The sequence below is a fragment of the Mobula birostris genome, chromosome 9 (assembly GCF_030028105.1).
Source record: "Mobula birostris isolate sMobBir1 chromosome 9, sMobBir1.hap1, whole genome shotgun sequence".
Taxonomy (NCBI): Eukaryota; Metazoa; Chordata; class Chondrichthyes; order Myliobatiformes; family Myliobatidae; genus Mobula; species Mobula birostris.
This window is the reverse complement of record NC_092378.1, coordinates 5,972,600-5,994,373: the sequence shown is the minus strand read 5'-3', so window position 1 is coordinate 5,994,373 and position 21,774 is coordinate 5,972,600. Positions and strand designations below refer to the sequence as shown.

General features: G+C 41.1%; 1 protein-coding gene across 3 annotated transcripts in view; it reads right to left on the bottom strand.

The window, feature by feature from the left end:
• Nucleotides 1-21,774, bottom strand: part of LOC140203305 (protein kinase C-binding protein NELL2-like) — a 351,554-nt gene that overhangs the window by 46,071 nt on the left and 283,709 nt on the right. The window lies entirely within an intron of this gene.

Sequence of the window (21,774 nt, the reverse complement as noted above, 5' to 3'; positions counted from 1 at the left end):
TATTTATTTATAATCAGTGGCTCAATGCTGCAGTTCCCTAATGTATCATAGGCATTTCATCTTGCATCTGTGGGTCCACAAGTCCACTGGAGTCCTGGAGATGGCCTGCGCTGGAGCTGAAGGAGTGGGTGGGTGGGTGGGTGTGTGTGTGTGTGTGTGTGTGTGTGTGTGTGTGTGTGTGCATATAGGCACCAAGGGGGTAAAGAGCTTGTTTTGCTGTTGTTCTGTTATTGCTGTTAAACTATAAGATACAGGAGCAAAGTAGGCCATTTGGCCCATCGAGCCTGCTCTGCAATTCCATCACGGCTGATTTATTAACCCTGATTTATTAACCCTCTCAACCCCATTCTCCTGCCTTCCCCCCGTAACCTTTGACACCCTGCGTCATCAAGGACCTGCTTGTTGTGCTCTGTGTTGTTCTGAGAACATACCGTGCATGCTACATTGACACCAGAATGTGTGTGGTGACACTTGTGGGCTGCCCCCAGCACATCGTGAGGCTGTGTTGGCTATTACTCCAAACACTGCATTTCACTGCGCGATTTGATGTGCATGTGATAAATAAGTGAATCTGAATTGGAATCCACTTCATTTGCATAGAACAAAGCACAGGAACAGCCCCTCAGACCATGACGCAAAATTAAACAAATCCCTTCTGCCCACGTCAGGTCCATTCCCCCCACAATTCCCTGCACATTCACTGTAAATGTATACCCGTGGAGCATCACAGTTAGCGCGATGCTAATACAGCCCAGGGTGTCGGAGTTCAAAGTTCACTTCCAACATTATCTGTCAGGAGTCGAAACGTCCTCCCCGTGGATTGAGCAGGTGCTCCCCGGCTCCCCCGCTTTCCTCCCATAGTCCAAAGACATACAGATTGGTAGGTTAATTGATCATGGTAAATTGTCTCGTGGTTAGGCTGGGGTTAAATTGGGGGATTGCTGGGCAGTGCAGATCGAAGGGCCAGAAGTGCCGGTTCCACACTGTATCTCAATAAAATAAATAAAAATAAAAATAAATTAGGCCAAGGTTCCTACCCCTCCCCCACTTTTTTATTCTGGCATCTTCGCACTTCCTTTTCAGTCCTGATATGGAGGATCTCGGCCCGAAACATCAACTGTTTACTCTTCTCCATGCCTGACCTGCTGAGTTCTTCCAGCATTCCATGTGTGTTGATTAGGCCAGGATGTTGTCACTTGGAAAGCAATGTCTGAATGGTTAGTGGAAGCAAGTTCAACAACAACTTTCAGAAAGGAATTGCACTTACATGAGGGTAAACCTCAGAGGGCTGTTGGGAAATTACAGGGGGGAAGGGTCTAATTGGATAAATCCTTTAAAGAACCACCAGAGGAGTGGCTTCATTTTACAGAACATTGTGGGCATACTTATGTTGGTGTCGGGATGTGTGGGAACACTAGAGACAACCCCAGTGCATCCTTTGGTGTGTCTTTTGTTAATGCAAGTGACACATTTCACTGTACATGTGATAAATAAATCTTAATCTCTATTGTGCTAATCTAGGATTTGAGCAAGGTATGTGAACACATTCTCTGGAGCATCAAACATGTAGACAGAAGAGATTAGTTTAGTTACTCCTTTCAAGGTTGTATAAAGTATAAAGGGAACCGAATTGAAGAGACTGGGGAAGAGGCAGTTGGCTCACAAATAGAGAAAGCTTAGAGGCAGAGTGTGAGGGAGGATAGGCAGGTGATAGAGAAGGGACGTGCCCAGACCGAAGGTTTGAGATGTGTCTATTTTAACACAACGGATGAGCTTAGAGTGTGGATCAGTACTTGGAGCTATGATGTGGTGGCCATTACAGAGACTTGGATGGCTCAGGGACAGGAATGGTTACTTCAAGTTTTAGGTGTTTCAGAAAGGACAGGGAGGGAGGCAAAAGAGGTGGGGGTGTGGTACTGTTGATCAGAGAGAGTGTCATGGCTGCAGAAAAGGTGGACGTCATGGAGGGATTGTCTACGGAGTCTCTGTGGGTAGAGGTTACGAACAGGAAGGGGTCAATAACTTTACTGGATGTTTTTATAGGCCACCCAATAGTAACAGGGATATCAAGGAGCAGATAGGGAAACAGATCCTGGAAAGGTGTAATAATAACAGAGTTGTCGTGATGGGAGATTTTAATTTCCCAAATATCAATTGGCATCTCCCTAGAGCAAGGGGTTTAGACGGGGTGGAGTTTGTTAGGTGTGTTCAGGAAGGTTTCTTGACACAATATGTAGATAAGTCTACAAGAGGAGAGGCTGTACTTGATTTGGTATTGGGAAATGAACCTGGTCAGGTGTCAGATCTCTCAGTGGGAGAGCATTTTGGAGATAGTGATCACAATTCTATCTCCTTTACAATAGCATTGGAGAGAGATAGGGACAGACAAGTTAGAAAGCACTTAATTGGAGTAAGGGGAATTATGAGGCTATCAGGCAGGAAATTGGAAGCTTAAATTGGGAACAGATGTTCTCTGGGAAAAGTACAGAAGAAATGCGACAAGTGTTCAGGGGATACTCGTGTGAAGGTCTGCATAGGTACGTTCCAATGAGACAGGAAAGTTACAGTAAGATACAGGAACCGTGGCGTACAAAGGCTGTAATAATTCTAGTCAAGAAGAAAAAAAAAGCTTAAAAAAGGTTCAGAGAGCTAGGTAATGTTAGAGATCCAGAAGATGATAAGGCTAACAGGAAGGAGCTTAAGAAGGAAGTTAGGAGAGCCAGAAGGGGCCATGAGAAGGCCTTGGCGGGCAGGATTAAGGAAAACCCCAAGGCATTCTACAAGTATGTGAAGAGCAAGAGGATAAGACGTGAAAGAATAGGACTGATCAAGTGTGACAGTGGGAAAGTATGTATGGAACCGGAGGAAATAGCAGAGATACTTATTGAATACTTTACTTCAGTATTCACTATGGAAAAGGATCTTGGTGATTGTAGTGATGACTTACAGTGGACTGAAAAGCTTGAGCACATAGATATTAAGAAAGAGGATGTGCTGGAGCTTTTGGAAAGCATCAAGTTGGATAAGTCGCCAGGACTGGATGAGATGTACCCCAGGTTACTGTGGGAGGTGAGGGAGGAGATTACTGAGCCTCTGGCGATGATCTTTGCATCACCAATGAGGATGGGAGAGGTTCTGGAGGATTGGAGGGTTACAGATGTTGTTCCTTTATTCGATAAAGGGGTTAGAGAAAGCCCAGGAAATTATAGACGAGTGAGTCTTAGTTCAGTGGTTGGTAAGTTGATGGAGAAGATCCTGAGAGGCAGGATTTATGAATATTTGGAGAGATATAATATGATTAGGAATAGTCAGCATGGCTTTGTCAAGGGCAAGTAATGCCTTACGATCCTGATTGAATTTTTTGAGGATGTGACTATACACATTGCTGAAGGAAGAGCAGTAGATGTAGTGTATATGGATTTCAGCAAAGCATTTGAAAAGGTACCCCATACGAGGCTTATTGAGAAAGTAAGGAGGCATGGGATCCAAGGGGACATTGCTTTGTGGATCCAGAACTGGCTTGCCCACCTAAGTCAAAGAGTGGTTGTAGATGGGTCATATTCTGCATGGAGGTCGGTAACCAGTGGTGTGCCTCAGGGATCTGTTCTGGGACACTTACTCTTCGTGATTTTTATAAATGACCTGGATGAGGAAGTGGAGGGATGGGTTAGTAAGTTTGCTGATGACACAAAGGTTGGAAGAGTTGTGGATAGCGTGGAGGGCTGTCAGAGGTTACAGTGGGACATTGATAGGATGTAAAACTGGGCTGAGAAGTGGCAGATGGAGTTCAACCCAGATAAGTGTGAGGTTGTTCATTTTGTTAGGTCAAATATGATGGCAGAATATAGTATTAATGGTAAGATTCTTGACAGTGTGGAGGATCAGAGGGATCTTGGGGTCTGAGTCCATAGGACACTTAAAACTGCTGCGCAGGTTGACTCTGTGGTTAAGTAGGCAAATGGTGTATTGGCCTTCATCAATTGTGGAACTGAATTTAGGAGCCGAGAGGTAATGTTGCAGCTACATAGGACCATGGTCAGACCCCACTTGGAGTACTGTGCTCAGTTCTGGTTGCCTCACTACAGGAAGGATGTGGAAACTATAGAAAGGGTGCACAGGAGATTTACAAGGATGTTGCCTGTATTGGGGAGCATGCCTTATGAGAATAGGTTGAGTGAACATGGCCTTTTCTCCTTGGAGCAACAGAGAATGAGAGGTGACCTGATAGAGGTGTCTAAGATGATAAGAAGCATTGATCAGGTGGATAGTCAGAGGCTTATTCCCAGGGCTGAAATGGTTGCCACAAGAGGACACAGTTTTAAGGTACTTGGAAGTAGGTACAGAGGAGATGTCAGGGGTAAGTATTTTACGCAGAGAGTGGTGAGTGTGTGGAATGGGCTGCCAGCAACAGTGGTGGAGGTGGATACGATAGGGACTTTTAAGAGACTTTTGAATAAGTACATGGAGCTTCGGAAAATAGAGGGCTATGGGTAAGCCTAGTAATTTCTAAGGTAGGGACATGTTCGACACAACTCGTGGGGTGAAAGGCCTGTATTGTGCTGTAGGTTTTCTATGTTTCTATACAATCAAATCAAATGGTTCAAATTAATAATTGCAAGTAAGTGCAAATTTCTGACTTGTTATTCTAGTCCCCTGTTTGTTGTGAACGCAAGTTTCAGCCCCTGGCATCTCTGGCAACCGTTTTATAAAAAATGCCCTTTCAACATTCAAATCCTGACACAGAAATAAGTGATAATATCAATGCAAACATAAATGCCAGGTGTAGTGCTTTCTCTCCCAAAGGTTCATTTAATATTTAAAAAGTCAAAAAGGCATTACGAAGGAAAAGATGGAACACAAAAGTAAGCTAGCCAATAATATTAAAGAAGATACCAAAAGTTTCTTCAGACACTTAAAGTGTAAAAGAGAGGTGAGAGTGAATATCAGACTGCTGGAGAATGATGCTGGAGAGGTAGTACTGGGGGACAAGGAAATGGCGGACAAACTGAATAAGTATTTTGCATCAGGCTTCACTGTGGAAGACACTAGCAGTATGGTGGAAGTTCCAGTTGACAGGGGTTGTGAAGTTGCCATTATTAGGGAAAAAGTTCTTGGGAAACTGAAAGGTCTGAATGTAGATAAATCACCTGGACCAAATGGTGAACACCATGGGGTTCTGAAAGAGAGGCCAAAGAGATTGTGGAGGCATTTGTAATGATCTTTCAAGAATCACTAGATACTGGAATGGTTCCAGAAGACTAGAAAATTGCAAATGTCACTCCAATCTTCAGGAAGGGAGAAAGGCAGAATAAAGGACATTTATAGTCCAGTTAGTCTGAACTCAGCTGTTGAGAAGATGTTGATTAGTAAAGGTGTGGTTTCAGGGTACTTGGAGACACATGATAAAATAGGCTGTAGTCAGCCTGGTTTCCTCAAGGGAAAATCTAGCCTGAGAAATCTGTTGGAATTCTTTGAAGAAATAACAAGCAGGATCAACAAATGAAAATTGGTTGATGCTGTGTATTTCGATTTTCAGAAGGCCTTTGATAAGGTGCCACACATGAGGCTGCTTAACAAGCTACGAGTCCACGGTATTACAGGGAAGACTCTAGCAGTGACTGATTAGCAGGTGGCAAAGAGTGGGAATAAAAGGAACCTTTTTTGGTTGGCTGCCAGTGACTGGTGGTGTTCCACAGGGTTTTGAGTTGGGACTGCTTCTTTTTACGTTATGTCAATGACTTGGATGATGGAATTGATGGTTTTGTTGCAAAGTTTGTGAATGATACAAAGATGGGTGGAGGGGCAGGTAGTTTTGAGGAAGTAGAGAAGCTACAGAGGGACTTAAACAGATTAGGAGAGCGGGTAAAGAAGTAGCAGATTGAAGACAGTGTCAGGAAGTGTATGGTCATGTATTTTGGTAGAAGAAATGAAAGGGTTGACTATTTTCTAATTGAAGTGTAAAGATAAAAAACTGAGGCACGAAGGGACTTGGGAGCCCTTATGCAGGATTCCCTAAAGGTTAATTTGCAGTTTGAGTCTATGGTGTGGAAGGCAAATGCAATGTTAACATTCATTTCAAGAGGATTAGAATATAAAAGCAAAGAAGTAATGTTGAGACTTTATAAAGCACTGGTGAGGCCTCACTTGGAGTATTGTGAGCAGTTTTGGGCCCCAAGTCTTAGAAAACTGTGCTGAAACTGGAGAGGGTTCAAAGGAGGCTCACAAAAATTATTCCAGAATTGAATGGCTTGTCATATAAAGAGTGTTTGATGGCTCTGGCCCTGTATTCACTAGAATTCAGAAGAATGTGGAGTGACCTAATTGAAACCTATCAAATGGTGAAAGGCCTTGATAGAGTGAATGTGGAGAGGATGTTCCTATGGAGGAAGAGTAAGACCAGAGGACACAGGCTCAGAATAGAGGTGTCCTTTTGGAGTGGAGATGTGGATGAATTTCTTTAGCCAGAGAGTGGTGAATTCGCGGAATTTGTTGCCACAGGGAGCTGTGGAGGTCAAGTCTTTACGTATATTTAAGGTAGAGGTTGATAGGTTCTTGATTGTTCAGAGTATGAAGGGATACTGGGGGAAGGCAGGAGATTCGGACTGTAGGAAAGATGGAAAAATGGTGGAGAAAACCTGATGAGCCAAATGTCCTAATTTGATTCCTATATCTTATGGTCTTAATATCAGAGTATGTATACAGTATACAACCTGAAATGTGCGCTCTTCACTGACATCCATGAAACAAGAAGCCCAATTGAATGTATGGTAGAAACACCAGAACCCCAAAGTCCCCCTTCCCTTCCTATGCCATTTCAAGGTTGCATACAGTGTACACACTTTTATAGTAAAAAGTACTTTGAACTTTGATTGCTAATTTAATTGGTTCGGCATGACATTGTGGGCCGAAGTGTGTATTCCTACTGTACTGTTCTATGTTCTAAAAATACAACATAAGTTAATCTAATAAGTAAAAATGTTCACGGAAAGGAAAGGTTCTGGTTAGCCATTAGAATCCAAGATAGGAAGTCAAAAATTTACAAACTGAAACTGAGACCAGAACACAAGATTGGAGTTAAATTATTCAGCTGGGCTATTGATTTTCACACCCATTACAGGAGATTGGACCCATTTTTTCATCCAGCTGAACAAAAAGAAGTCTGAACCAAGCTTGGTTCATCAATTTGTGTTAGCGATCGAGCAGAGAATTAACCCAATTGTGAGTGCTGAGGAGGCATCGTGAGGCACAAGAGTGAAACTCAGAGCAGTTGATAAATGCTGTCTGATCCAATATAAATAAAGCATTAGTTTCTCCAAGGGTTTAGAAAACATCATGATTCATTAATTAAGAACAGAGGATCTGTGTTTGGCACATAGACCAAAGAAGCAGTCAAGTGGCACTCTATTACGGGAATAGAAGGCAGAGGAAACCGCATGGGCCATTCCATCTTTCACTTCATATGAGTACAACTTTTAAATTAAATTCAAATGATCTACAAGTATTGTTGATTCTGCTAACTATTTTGACACTTGCCAATTGCCTGCTTCTCCAATTAACTTTCGACTATATTTTTTTGCTAACGTATTTAAAATAATTTCTCTGAATTTTCCAGACCATCTTGCAATGCAGGCATTAATTTTAGATGAAGACCACAAGACAGGGGAGCACAATTGGGCCATTCAGCTCATTAAATCTGCTCCACCATTCAATCGTGGCTAATTGCCTCAAAAATATCCCAGCAATACTGTGATTTCAAATTTGTCATTTCTGAGAAATTAAAACGTTCACTTAGATGTTCTCATTCTCCTGTTTCCTGCTTGTAATCTTTGACACCCATATTAATCAAGAATCTCTCCACCTCGGTTTTTAATATATCCGATGACTTGGCATCCACAGTCATCTGTGGCAATAAATTCCACAGATTCACCATTCTCTGGCTCAAAAAATTCCTCATTTCTGTTCTAAATAGACGACCCTCTAACTGGAGGCTGTGCCCTCTGGTCCTGGACTTATTTCGATCTGGCATAGTTTGCATACTGTTGTTTGATTGTTTGTGGTTTTTGTATTGCTATATTTATACTCTATTCTTGGTTGGTGCGGCTGTAACGAAACCCAATTTCCCTCGGGATCAGTAAAGTATATCTATCTATCTATAAAGGAAACATTTTCTCCACATCCACTCTATCTAGGCGTTTCAATATTTGATAGCTTTCAATGAGATTCCCCCCTACCCCATTCCTCCAAACTTCAACGAATACAGACCCAGAGCCATGAAAAGACAGACACTGCGAAGTTCATTGCAGGGGGCTTGCTCTTAAAGTTCTCTGTGGCTGAAAATCTCGTTTGCACACTCACTATTTAAAACCAGCAGGTCGGCACGCTTCCCACAGCACGTATGATTACAGCTGGTGATACATGAGGCAGGTTGATGGCACACGCGGTGATGTCATTTGTTGCACCACAAACTTCGACAAACTTTGCATGTTAGATTTCCAAAAATGGGGCATGATTTAATTTTTGAAGCAGGCGCTAACCAGAAGGGTAAGGTATCTTTTCGCTTTAGTTGTAGAACACGACCTTTCTGCTGGTTTGTCGATTTGGAATTCAAGGCAAAATCGTCCTCCATGTAGCTTTTCCTCTCAGGATTGATGTTTCCAATCGTTCCTGTCACACATTCTCCATTTCACTTTCACGCTCCTGCCTTTTGTTGCTAATGCTCACAGCTCCCACTGCGATGTTCCTGCTAGTGTTTTCTACAGCTGTGCGGACCAACCACTGCTCTGAGCAGAAAATTTTACATGGCCTGAAAACTGCATAGCCATAGCACTTTAAATGTCTTTTTTCGTAATATGAATATTTAGAATGAAATTGAAAAATCACATACTTCTAGTTTTATTTATTAATTGAAGGGTATAATTAAATACAGTACAACAAAGAAAGTCTTTTATGTTTTGTAAACTTTATCTTGTAAATTTTACCAGTGTTAACTTGCACGTCCTTGGAATGTGGGAGGAAACTGGAGCACCCGGAGGAAACCCACACGGTCACACGGAGAAGGTACAAATTCCTTACGGGCAGCAGCAGGAACTGAACCCCATTCTTACAGCTGGCGCTGGGCAGTGCCACATTAACCACTGCAATACCGTGCTGCTCAGAAGTAGCATTGACAACACTGGATCAGCCATCATTGGATTGCAGAGCCTATTTCTTATATTCTTTTGTAAGTATATATACTGAACAGTGAAAGAATGCAGGACTTTGAAAACCAGACAGAGAAATAGGATTATTTGATGAATGATCGCTCTTGAAACTCTGGAGTGCAAAGGCTTTATGTCTACTGTGATTTATTCACTCCCTTTCAACTCAGGTTAAATAATATCAGCCACTTGACAAAGCAGGAATCCCCAAGTCACAGGCAGCACCACTATTTACTATCCACCCCTAGTTGCCCCTGAGAGGCCAGTCATGAACTAAGCTCTAGTGTTTGAAGGAACACTAGCCAAGTGAGTTGCTTTGTACAGATGGTGTCAAGCCAATCGTACACTTTTGCAGCCGCACTCAATGAGGCAAGTCAACAGCATCCCACCATACTTCTGACAAGTGCGGTGTAAACGTTTGGAAGTATCAGGACACGAATAATCAGCTTCTGACTTGAACTTTAGTCACAATAGTAATGAGACTGGACCAGTTGAATTTCTGGTCAAAAATGACTCCAGAATGCTGATGCTAGGAGGTCTTAGTGATGGCAATACTGTTGAATGTCAAGGGTAGATGGTTAGAATCACTCATTTTGGATGTTATCATTGCTCAGCTGTTTCATGGAGCAAATGTTGCTTGCTGCATCTATTTGGCCTTACCTACCAACCCATCAGCTTCCACTCCTACACATTATCCTCTGCAATTTCTGTCATCTCCAAAGGGACCATACTACTAAACATACTTTTATCACCCTCCCCCTTCACTTTCCACAGGGATTGCTCCCTCCATGATTCTCTTGCCTTTTCATCCCTCCTCACTAATCTCCCTCCAGGCACATAACCCTACAAGCAGCCTAAGTGCTACTCCTGCCCATTCAGCTTCTCCTTCACCTCCATTCAGGGTCCCAAACAGTCCTTCCACACTTCGCCTGTGAGTCTGTTGGGGTCTCCCATCGCTGCTAATAGAGCCTCCTCCACTCTGCTGAGACCCTTCATAAAGTGGGCGGACCGCTTTGTCCAGCACCTCCGCACAATCCTCCAAAAGTGGGACTTCCTGGTGGCCAAATATTTTAATTCCAATTCCCATTCTCGTTCTAACAGGGCGATCCATGGCCTCCTCTTGTGCCAAGAAGAGGTCACCCTCAGGGTGGAGGAGCTACACCTTATATTGCGTTCGGGTAGCCTCCAATATAATGGCATGAACATTGATTGCTCCTTCCAGTAAACAAAAATCAGCCCCCACTCCCCACTCTAACCATTTACTTCTTCTCAGCTGCCTATTACTTCCCCGGGGTCCCCTCCTCCTTCTCTTTCTCCTATTGTTCACTCTCCTCTCCTATCAGATTCTTTCTTCTCCAGCCCTCCAGCCCTTGACCTTTCCCACCGACCTGGCTTCACCTATCACCTTCTTGCTATGCTCCTTCTCCTTCCCCTCCCTCCACCTTTTAGTTCAGAATTCAGTTATCTTCTCTCTTCCCTCTGAGTCCTGAAACATTGACACACAAAATATTTTTATATGTGTTGCTTTGGATTTCCAGCATCTGCAGAATTTCTCGAGTTTGTGATCTGCTACACCTATGCCTGAATGCATTCTTGGTCTTGTTGGATGCAAGCATGAGCTGCTTCCTTTGCTGAGGAGGTGTAATGGAAATTAACGTTATGCCATTATCCAGGAACATCGTTCTTCTGACCTTATGTTGAGAGGAAGATTATTGATGAGGCAGCAGAATATGGTTGGATCTAGGACACTGTTCTGAGGAACTCCTGCAAAGGGGGAAATAACTGACCTCCACCGTCATTCGAATACTTACCCTTATACCCAATGATATTCCGCTTGGTTAGAGTCACATTTAAATCTGGATGCAAAGTAGAATATGAACTTTAGACTGATTTTCACAGGGGAATCTATCTGAATTAGACCACTGGATTCATTTGCAATGAATAGCAACACATACAAAATGCTAGAGGAAATCAGCAGTTCAGGCAGCATCTATGGAAATGAATAAACAGTCGACACTTCAGGCTGAGACCCTTCTTCGGGACTGAGGCGGAAGGGGGAGGATTCCAGAATAAAAAGGTGGGGGGAGGGGAAATAGGATAGTTTGAGGGTGAAAGGTGAAGCCAGATGGTGGGAAAGGTCAAGGGCCGGAGAAGAACGGAATCTGATAGGAGAGGAGTGAGGACCCTAAAAGAAAAGGAAGGAGGAAGGGAACCTAGGGGGACGTGATAGGTTTGCTTTTCCATAGTAAGAGTTTAGAAGGACACAATGCTTTGATTCATACTGTCAGTGATATATTCCACATATGCAATGCCATTTTACAGCAAAGGAGCTTGTACAGATCTGCCATCTGGACTTTGCTGCCATCATTTGAATGCAGTTTGGATATATAAAAAAAATATTTTGGGTTTTGTTGCTTTTGCCTGTCCATTTTCTATTGCGGGCAATATTAACCTGAGGCGTCAATTTTTGCTGGTCCGCAAATCATTTCAAGGCAATTCAAAGAAGTTCCAGTGGTATTGAAGAATTCATGTGGAAGGCAATCAAGGATGTTGTTGAAAATTTTCTTGCCAACTAAGAGGACCAAACTACATGCAGCTGGTTAACTAATTTTTAAGCAGACAAGACCATGAAGTGCAACATGTCGCTGAAGATTCATTTTTTGCAATCCCACTAAGACTTCTTCCTTGCAAATCTTGGTGCTGTCAGTGATGAGCGTGGTGAAAGTTTTTACCAGGACTTTGAGATCATGGAGAAATAATATCTGGAATCCATCACTGCTGGCTGACTATTGTGGGATAATTAAGCAAGAAGCCTCAGACACTGAGTACAAACAAAAATCATCACAAAACAGTTTTAACAGTTGAACTATTGCAAAGCTTCAGCACCATTATGGAATTAAACACACTATATTCAATAGGAGTTAATTTCTTGTTTCTCCAATTCCTAAGAGATAGAAGTAGTCCGAAATTATACTTGTGTTCAGTTTCAAGTGGTTTATCATAAACAAAAAAAAATTCTGAGGAAGACACATTTTGGAAAAAATGTGTTCTCCAGTGTCATCCTTCAACCCATTTATATTTCTATTCAAATTCCTCAATTACTTCTGGGATTAGAGAGTGAAGACAATTCTTTAACAGTTCAAAATAATTATCATCCAAGCATTGTTTCCCTGGCAGCCTATAGGGATTAAGTGCACTGTCAATTTTGTTTTATTTTACTGAATGTTGTTACAACAACTTCTGAACAGTATGTCAGACAGAATCTAATTTATATGCCTAAATATACTTACGGCATAGGTATAAATATTCAGCTGAAATTTTAGTCACGATTTAAAAGAGATTTTTAAGGATTACAGCAAGTGTACCAACACACAAAGGAGCTGGAGCAATTCAGCGGGTCTGGCAGCATCTGTGGAGGGAAATGGACAGTCAACATGGCTCTCAACCTGAGACATCAACTGTCCATTTCCCTCCACAGATGATGCCTTACCTTCTGAGTTCCTCCAGCTCCTTTGGGTGTTGCCCTCGACTTCCAGCAAAACCAGGCTTTCATGTCTCCCTTTTACAACAAGTATACTTATTGATTTCAAACTGTTCCCTAAATCTCCTGCATTTGTCAGCATTTCCTACGGCTGTGGTTGACTCCTGAGTGCTAGATCGATATTTGGGTTTAGCACAATTACACTTAACAAGTGACTTCGGCCACCAGTCTTCGGGTCTGAGTATAAATTGTGGATTTAATTTGGAGTGCAGCTCTGAGCAATGGGCTCCTAAGAGCCATGAATCCCAGACCAGACAATGCTGATTAAAATTCATTTGGATGTCTGTGGTGCGGGTGCAAATTGGGAGGTGTGAAGTTTGTGTGTAGTTTCAAAGAAGGCATTGTCAATATATTGTAAATATGGAACTGTCCTTTTGACGTTTAGTGCATAAATATCGAGCCCCACGTTGGGCCAGCCAGACTTTTTGACTGAAAGCTTCTCAATATGATGACTGCTCTACCTTGTGTTGTCAAATAAAGAAGCTGCTTCATATCTACCGGTACTTTTCTCCAGTGGCTTCATTCACGCAACAACACTGAGAATATCTTTTTCAGAAACTTCCCTCGGTAAGATGAAACAGTGGAGGAAATGGCAGCATATTCTACCTCAGTTTATAAATTTAGGATGGCGCTGGTGATATCCAACAAACTACTTACTGGTGGCGAAATACAAAATGAAGAATTGTCCGCAAATACAAAACAAAGAAAAATACCACACCTTATCAACAATTCTTTATTAACAATTTTCACTGCTAACAATGGAGAGGCAAGCAGAAGCAGAGATGAAGGCAAGGCATGGTGGAGGTAAGCAGAGGCGGGAGCAAGGTAAGTCCCAATGTTTAGATGATTTAAGCCATATGGGAGGGTTCAGGGTGTTGGGACCTGAGGTGAGGGACAGGCCAGTTCTCTCGCTGCTCCGCAATTTTTCCTCATGACTGGCTTCGTGCCTTTTGTAAAACTAAAGTTCTGAATGCTATTTGCTTACTTTTATTAACAATACTGTACAATATAGTATTTCACTCTCCGTGAATTGGATGTTTGACTTTCTTTTTTTATGGGTTATTTTAAGTTTCTTTGTTTAGTGGCTGCCTGTAAGGAAACAAATCTCAAGATTGTATAATTTATACATATTTTGATAATAAATGTACTTTGGACTTTGAATTGGCAGATTTCTTCACCGATAGAGTACACAGTTTCAGTCCAGTTTATGAAATCGATAGATGAAAATGGCTAATGGCTAGGTCCTGAATTGTTTTGGATCAGATGAGGCAATCAGGCAATATTACCTCATGATAATATATTATAAGTATTTCCCATATGATATCTATCCCAATCAGAAATAACCGTGGACTGCCTCCATGGGCCTGCTGTGAGTGAATAACACAGCACTAACTAGAACCGAACTGAACTACACCGAACATTCCCAGACTGATTCAAGGTCTTTGTGGTTTGATGTTTAATATTCTGTGTGTTACTCGCTCGTTTTTTTGGTGTTTGCTAAACTTGTTTGTTTTTGTGCATTGGGTGTTTGACGTTTTCTTTGAACAGGTTCGTGGCTGCTTATGGGAAGATGAATCTTAGGGTTGGATACTGCATTCATACTTTGATAATAAATGTACTTTGAACTTATTTTAAAGAATGGTAAATTTGAAATATGATATCATTGGCACTATTGTTGTTATCATCTACTTTCAACCTAGAGTTCTGTAAATTTTCTGTTCCTTTCATCCACACAATGCAAACACAAACCCTGGAGAAGGGAAGCAAATTAGCAGCACAAATAAAAGAAGGCTACCTCATAAACAACTTTCACCACCTCAGAATTTCTCTGTGCTCAACACAGATGGCTGGGGAGGCCAAGTCAATGGATATGTTTAAAGTCAATGGGTATAATGGTGTGAAGACAATAACCTATCCCTCAACGTCAGCAAGACGAAGGAATTGGTTGACTTCAGAAGGAGTAGCGGACCGCACCACCCAATTTACATTGGTGGTGCGCAAGTGGAACAGGTCAAAAGCTTTAAGTTCCTCAGGGTCAATATCACAAATGACCTGACTTGGTCCAACCAGGCAGAGTTCACTGCCAAGAAGCCCACCAGGGCCTTTACTTCCTGAAGAAACTTGGCCTGTCCCCTAAAACCCTTACTAATTTTTATAGATGCACCTTAGAAAGCATTCTTCTAGGGTGCATCACAACCTGGTATGGAAGTTGTTCTATCCAAGACCGGAAGAAGCTGCAGAAGATCGTGAACATGGCACATCACATCACACAAACCAATCTTCTGTCCTTGGACTCACTTTACACCGCACGCTGTCAGAGCAGTGCTGCCAGGATAAGCAAGGACATGACCCACCCAACCAACACACTTTTTGTCCCTCTTCCCTCTGGGAGAAGGCTCAGGAGCTTGAAGACCTGTACGGCCAGATTTGGGAACAGCTTCTTTCCAACTGTGATAAGACTGCTGAACGGATCCTGACCCGGATCTGGGACATACCCTCCAAATATTTGGACCTGCCTCTCGGTTTTTTTGCACTACCTTATTTTCCATTTTTCTATTTTCTATTTATGATTTATAATATAAATTTTTAATATTTACTAATTTTTACTATTTTTAATATTTAATATTTTTAATCCAGGGAGTGGGAAGCGCAGATTCAAATATCGCTGTGATGATTGTACATTCTAGTATCAATTGTTTGGCGACAATAAAGTATAAAGTATTTAAAGAGGAGGTTGACAGGTTCCTGGTTAGTCAGGGAGTCAAAGGTTATGGGGAGAAGGTAGGAGAACGGGGTTGAGAGGGTTAATAAATCAACCATGGTGGAATGGCGGGGCAGACTCGATGGGTCGAATGGCCTAATTCTGCTCCTATTGTCTTATGGTTTTACTTGAAGCATTTTTTTATGTGAGGTTGCTGTTGTAATGCATGAAATTGAGAATTGTATGCCAAGCAAGGTCCCACAGACATCAATTTGATGAAAAGAAAATCTGCTGTGGTGATGTTTTACTTAGGAATACGTTTTCGCAAAAAAAAATCTATGATAACTTCCTTGTTCTAGCGAAAGGCAGCACAGCTGTCAGTCCAGTGCTCTTCTTTGAGTAGACCGTCAGAAAAAATAGGTTCAAATAGATCAAATGTCCATAATAAATCTGTGGTGAGAGTGTGGAACTTTCCATCATGTGGATTGATTGAGATGAATTGCACCAATGCATTTAGGTGTACTTGTGGGAAGAAAGTATGTGCTGATGGCCTGAGATGGTAAATGTACTGGGAGGGAGGTCATGTGGGACATGACAAACTGCACATTCAATGTGAATTACAACAATAAATCAAAAATAATCATTAAGTCTTTATCAATCCATTCGAATTTATCTCTGCTCATCAAAACCTGCCATTATAAAATTGAAAGTCTGATTTGCAGAAAAAAACAATCATACTGCCTTCACAGATCAAATATTAATTTTATACTGACTCTTATGAGCTCAGAAGGTTCTGGCAGATTCTTAAACTATTCAGAATAAAGGGTAATAAATACTTGTACAACTTCCAGCTAATTCATGTTAGGGCAATGAGATTGAGAGAGAGATACAGCACAGTAACAGGCCGATCTGACCCAATGAGCCTTCACTGCCCAGTTACAACCATGTGACCAAATACCCTGCTAACCCGGACGTCTTTGGAATATGGGAAGAAACTGGAGCGCTCGGAGGAAACCCACGCAGTCACAGGGACAACGTACAGACTCCTCACAGACAGTGGTGATAACTGAAGGAGGTCCGATTTAACCGATATTGCTCTCTGATATTGTTCACATATCCATACTTGAATTCTTTGCTGTAGAATTACCCCTGATTTGTTTTGGTCAACCAAAGGCAAGAATAAAAAAAACATCTTGCCTGGAGTACAAGCAATTCTGCCCATTCAGTAGCTGGAATGAAAAAACTGCACTCTGGTGACCATACCCTGTCCGTGTAAAACATGAGGCAAAGTGCAAAGTCCTCTTTCCACTGGACTTTGAAGGACTGCTCTCTGTGTAATAGCCGGTCAAGTTTCACTGACGGAAAGTTCAGGAATAAAACATTACTGCTCTGTTGTAAGCAAATGTAATGATATGCTCGGTAGATAATACTGTAGCCTATCTGTATATTTCATAAGACCATAAGATACAAGAGCAGAATTAGGCCACTTGGAGCAGAATTAGGCCCATTGAGTCTGCTTCGCCATTTCATCATGGCTGATCCATTTTTCCTCTCAGCCCCAATCTCCTGTCTTCTCCCCACAACCCTTCATGCCCTATTCAAGAATCTATCAACTTCTGCCTTAAATATACCCAATGGTTTGATCTCCAAGGCCACTTGTGGCAATGAATTCCACAAATTCACCACTCTCTAGCTAAAGAAATTCCTCCTCATCTCCATTCTCATTGGAGATTACACTAGTTAGATCTATGTCCTCTGGTTCGAGATGCCTCCACAAAGGAAACATCCTTTCTAATCCACTCTTTCAAAACTTTCCAACATTCGATAGGTTTCAATGAGATCCCCCCCCCCCCATTCTTCTGAATTTCAGTGAGTACAGGCCCAGAGCCATATCAGTCCTCATATGGTAACCTATTCAATTCCTGGAATCATTCTCCTGAACTCCTCTGCACCTGTCCAATGTCTGCACATCCTTTTTAGATAAGGGGCCCAAAACTGCTCACAATACTCCAAGTGAGGCCTCACCTGTGCCTTATAAAGCCTCAATATATGAGTGTACTTTTGGAAAAGAAATATGAGGCCAATTGTTGCAATTGCCTCCCTCCTCACAGTAAATTCACATTGTCTGGTATATTGAAGGAATCATTGTCAGAACTTGAGGGACAACAATCATCACAGTTTCTTTACCATACACTTTGCCGTGTTCTGCGCTGGTGTTGTGACTCACCTGGGCAATGAACACATTAAGAGCACCTTTCATCTTACAATTTCTGACATTAATGCTTACATGACCCAGATGGCAATTAATCACTGGTCCATTATCTCATGATCTTACTTCCTGAAAATTATAATATTCTCTATTAAACTTTTACAATGAGTCAAATTGAATTTGTATCACATAATTTTTCTAAAATTCTAATGCAAGACTAAAATAAATGTAATGGTTACTTTCTGAATTCCTAGGTCTTTTTTTTTATCCAATCCTATACATCAGGCAGACAGATGCATTATAACAGCTAAGTAGGTTTAAAAATTGTAAAACAACCACTTGGAAACAATTCTGTGCTTTAAGTAATTTCACTATCAACTAATTGAAATTTGTTTGTTCTAATGGTTGAATAATTATATATAATGACTATCTCCGAGTGACCTCTTTGAAATCCCTTTTGGAATTATAATTTAAACTCAACTGTTTCCCTATTCATTTAGTGATTATTTATTTTCTTCTGTTGTTATTAATATAAATTCCCCAACACAGCTGATTAATTTACTTTGTTTTCTTTAGGAAACAATTATCCTATAGCAGGCAGTTTCATGATCTTATTTGAATTTACAGCCAACCTTACATGAGAATTAATGAACATCATATCAAGAAAAATATGGTCTGTAAAAAATTAAGTTTAAGGAAAGTGCTTGTTATCTTTTTCATTTTCATTTGTAGGGTTACATGCCTTTTTTTTAAAGGCAAAGTCAAAAAGAAAGAAATTTAATTGGTTTGGTTGAATTGTTTGGCGATCTTGGCAATATCCTTGCAAACGTTTCATCACCATATGAGGAGACATCATCAACGCGCTGTTAATTGTTCTGCCTTCTTCTTCCGCTTCTTCTTCTTCTTGTTTTACGGCAGTTGGCACCCAGCTTAATGGTGCATTACCACTTAATTGTTCTGTCTTCCGAATGCTTGGCCTTTATGTACTTTTCAATTAGCTGATTGGTCGTCATAACAGAAACTCAATTGTGATATAGGGAGGAAGTCTTGTCACTGATTGGTTGTGCAGCGAACTTCGTGCGTTGTGGTCTAGAATTTTGCCCACACTTGCTCATAAATAGGATTGAGGTCTACATGTCTGCTTACAGAATTACTCATGGAAAACCATGCTTCTTGGAATTCTCATTTAATGTTGTGTGTTTTCTTGCACCGTGTCTTTCACTGATTCCCAGTTGAATTTGTGCCCCTCTGGATCTTCGTGGGTAGAGTCTGGGGAGAGTTGGTCATGCCGCTTTACAGCCAGTGGATGTTCATGGATCCTTGTGGATAATTTCCTCTCAGTTTGGCCAACGTAATATTTGCTGCAGTCCCCACATTGGGTTTTGTAGACCACTTTGGTCTTGTCCCATAGTTTGATTTGTTCTGTTACTGTTACGTAATTATAATAGGGTCCAAAACAGACAGGAATATAGCCCATTGAGAAAAATAGTTTTTATTTATATAGTACTTTTCCTTTCTTCAGAATTCTCCCTAGCACGTCACCAATGGATTTAGTTTAAAGGGATCTGATTTGTAGTATATAAAAATATAACACCAAATATGACACAAAAAAATCGAATAGACAGTCAGGGACTTTTTCCTGGGGTGGAAGTGGCTATCACAAGGGGCATCAATTTAACGTGATTGGGGGAACATTTTGTTGGGGGGGGTGATGTCAGAAGTGAGTTTTTCACACAGAGTGATGAGTGTGTCGAACACCCTGCCAGGGGTGGTGAGAGAGTCTAATACATTGGGGCATTTAAGAAACTCTTTAGATAGGCACATGGATGACAGAAGAATGAAGGGCTATGTAAGTGGGAAGGGTTAAATTTATCTCAGAGTGGGTTAAAAGGTCGGCACAACATTGTGGACAAATGGGCCTGAACTGCACTGTGTGTAATGTTCTATGCTCGATGTTGTACATAGCATTACTAATTCTAACAAAAAAAACAGCGGAACAGATGACTAAGCTTTTAGCAACAATAAACAAGGGCTGATTGTTGGTCAGAAATCTGTTCTACCTACTCCACGTTCTTTATTCATGTGACTTGTGCATCCTCCTTTATCCATCTAATGTTAGTAATTCCTCTGCTGATCTTGACCCTAGGTTATGGAACTTCCTTCCTAAAGCTTTTCACATTTCCACTGCTTCCATCCTTAAAACATACACAACATCCATGCCAGCAGCACTAGACTCAAAAACAGTTACTCCCTCCAAGCCATCAGGCTGATCAACACATCCATCTGTTAACCCACCCACCATCACTACATAGACTTTAACAAGTATCACTTTATGTACATACAATCAGACAATGTGTATAACAGTTACTTATAACTTTGTGTTTCATAGGATTGCTTTCATGTATTTTTTGTTTTGTTTTTTATTGTGTTCTTTATGCTCATTGTGTTTTATTTTGCTGCATCGGATCGGAGTAACAATCATTTCATTCTCCTTTACATTCATGTACTGATGAATGACAATAAACAATCTTGAATCTTGAAACTTTGACCAAGCCTTTAACCACTTCTTATTTGCCCCAGTGCCATTTATCATTAGATTACGTTCCTATGAAGTGCCACAGGGCATGTTACTGCACTGGAGGTGCTAAGTAATTGTAAATTATTATTGTAATTAAAATGACAACTTGATTGTTATAATAGCATGTAAGAGAAAACAGCTTAAAACAATAACAAAGTTGTCTTTGAGAGCTGGAGTGAAATGGGTCAAATGATTGGACTAAACACTGGATAAATTAATTATTCCTGCAACACAGACTAGAAATTGGAGCTAAATTTTGAGGGTAATGACTGTTGTATCTGTGTGCACCAAAGGTCAAGTTTGCATTCTTGGGTGTCATTTTGAGGGGTTAATGTACTTGGACTTAAATATTTTCAGTGCAACTGGATACCTATGCAGATTTGAACAAAAGTTTAGAAGCTCATGTTTGGATAGTGATTGATTTGGATATGATTACTTTGCAGTACTGTGCAAAAGGCTTAGGCACGTATATATAGCCAGAGTGTCTAAGACCTTTGCACAGTACTGTCGTACATTTATGCATTGCACTGTACCTTAGCTATGTATACATGCCCAAGACTTTTGTACAGTACCATATATGTGTGAAATTCTGAGATACTATCAACTGAAAACATAACTTTAGGAATCAGGACTGAGATAGGGAAATTAGTTTTCACTCAGCTAGAGAACTGTAAAGGTGTAGTAACCAAACATCTTCAAGACAAAGACTTACAAATGCTTACAGGTATTAAGTATAAGAAAGTGGCACCAAAGTAAAATATGAACCATGAACTCATTGAATGAAGATGAAGGAAAGAGGTATAAAATAGTCTCTCCTTGTTTCTAATTCTTTGATTTGTATTTTGACATGTAGAAGTTTGGAAATTTTATAAAACGGTAAATTGCTAAGTTGCTAAATTGGTTTATTATTGTCACATATACTGAGGGACAGTGAAAATCTGCCTTGCATTAAGTTTGCAAAGATTGATTCATCACATCAGAGCATTAGGGTGGATCAATAAGAATGCAGTACGAAGTGTTACCTTTACAGAGTGAGTGCAGTGCAGCTAGGCAATAAGGTGCAAAGTCATTTTGAGGCAGATTCTGAGGTCAAGAGTCTATCTTATCATACTAGGGGATTGTTCAATAGTCTTATAAAAGCAGGATAGGAGCTGTCCTTCAGGCATCTATATCTTCTACCCAATGTGGGGTGGGGGGGAGAAGAGAGATATCTGCGGTGGGCATGGACTTTGAATAACTTACCTGCTTTACCGTGGCAGCAAGAAGAGTAGACAGGGTACATGGGTGGACGGTCTGGTTTCTGTGATGTACTGAGCTGTTCCTCGCAGCCACGGGCAAAGCAGCTGACACACCAAGCCGTGATTCATCAAGATAAAATGGCTTCTATAGTGCATCAATAAAAATTGGTGAGTCTCAAAGGGAAGATGCCAGATTTATTTAGCATCCTGAGGAAAGGGAGACATTGGTGAGCGTTTGTGATGGAGGTATCAAGGTTTTTGGACGAGGACAGGATATTGGTGATGTTCACTCCTAGGTACTTGAAGCTCT